The following is a 2,001-nucleotide window of genomic DNA, read 5'->3' as shown; positions in this document are numbered from 1 at the left end:
TTGTTAGCATGCCAGCAAAAGGCTGGAGCTTTCAGGACTGGGGTTGCATTCTCCAGGGAGCTAACGATCCATGCTTGGGTATGATGCCGTTTCTCCAACAGCTCACGGAACCGTGAGTCAAACTGAAAATGGAGTGGGCACCACTGTTGCTCCTCGTGATTCATTCCCGAAATTCTTACTTCCATCTAAGACCTCTTGCTCTGCTCATCTAGAGGTCCTTGATGCTTTAATAAAAAAATTTGGCCGGGTGGTAGCAAACGACTTTAATCCCAGCACTCGGGTGACAGAGGCAGGCGGATCTCTGTGGGTTCGAGACCAGCCTGATCTACAAAAGCTAGTTCCAGGACAGGCTCCAAAGCTACAGAGAAACCCTGTCTTGAAAAAAAAGAATTAAAAAAGAGTAATTCCTTGCCAGGAGGTGGTGGCGCACGCCTTTAATCCCAGCACTTGGGAGGCAGAGGCAGGCGGATCTCTGTGAGTTCGAGACCAGCCTGGTCTACAAGAGCTAGTGCCAGGACAGGCTCCAAAACCACAGAGAAACCCTGTCTGGAAAAAAAAAAAAAGAGTAATTCCAACAAAACGAGGGGCATAGCTCAGTGACCTGGCATTTTCTCAGCATCTGTGAGGCTCTAGGTTCCATCCCCAACCATGCAAGTGACAACAAACAGAAAAGAAGGAGGAGGAGGAGGAAGAGGAAGCTTCCACCAGGAGACAATGATCCCATTGAACTAGAAGGTGAGATAGCCACCAGTCACTTAAAGACTGTATCAAAGTACAAATAAAGGACTTAATCTAATCATCATTGATCCTGCTCACCAAGGAGGAATTAGGTTGCTACTCTACAACAGAAGTTAAGGGGAAATGAGCTTGGAAAACACACCTCTAAGCCAAGTGTGGTTGCACACACCTTTAATCCTACCGCCTGGGAAGCTGAGGCCAGAAGAGCGTTCTGAGTTCCAGAATAGCCTGGGAAGGGAAGGAAGGAAAGAAAGGGGAAGAGTAGAGGGAGGGAGGGCCGATCTTAGGGCTTCTCTCTTAATGCTACCATGCCCTGTGATTAAAATCAGCAGAAACCTACAACAAACTTCAAGTGACATGCATGGGTCACTCTGCCGGTCTAAGAATCACAACTAGATAAAATGCATACTGACAGAAAGGAGATACTGGCTTGGGAAGGAAGAAGGCAGCTATAAATACTAGCCACAGCCACATGGCCCCCAGTTTACACTCCTCTCTTGTATCTTCAGTTGACTTAAAATGTATTAATAATTTATAGTAATGTCATTGTAAGTTACGGGACACTGAGGATGAACACAAGCCAGGCATGGTGACACAGATCTGGAACTCTAGCACTCAGGAAGCAGAGGCAGATGATCATGAGTTCAAGGACAGCCCAGGTTATATTGTTAAAGAGTGAAAGACCAGGCCAAGTCACATAGCAAGACCTGTCGCAAACAACAACAACAAAGGAAATGTGTGTGATGGCACCTGACTACCTTTCTAGGGCTTAGGAGACTGAGGTCACCCGAAGTTTGAGACCATCTTAGGTTACATATAGAATGAGACAGTCTCCAAAACAAAAGCAAACGCTAAAACCAAAGTAGGGTGAGAATCAACACAACCAAGACTGTGTATCTTCCTCTGGGATGTTTCTGTTTGTGAGCAAAATACTTCTAGGTTAGGCACAAAGGCTATTCTTCATCTGGAGACAAAGCATGCTTCAGTGATCTGTGACAAAATGACTGTGATGATGATGATGATGATGATGATGATGTGTGTGTGTGTGTGTGTGTGTGTGTGTGTGTGTGTGTGTGTGTGAACTAACACTGGGAGGGGAGCTTTCTGACTCTCTTACCTGTGCTTGGGACCCTTTTCCTCCTGCTGGGTTGCTACATCCAGCCCCAATAGAAGAGTCTGTGCTTAGTCTTATTGTATCTTGTGATGCCCTGTTCAACTGATATTCCTGGGAGGCCTGCTCTTTTCTAAAGGGAAATGGAGAAA

Source organism: Microtus ochrogaster, linkage group LG9 (assembly GCF_000317375.1).
Source record: "Microtus ochrogaster isolate Prairie Vole_2 linkage group LG9, MicOch1.0, whole genome shotgun sequence".
Classification (NCBI taxonomy): Eukaryota; Metazoa; Chordata; class Mammalia; order Rodentia; family Cricetidae; genus Microtus; species Microtus ochrogaster.
This window is presented reverse-complemented; position numbering follows the sequence as displayed.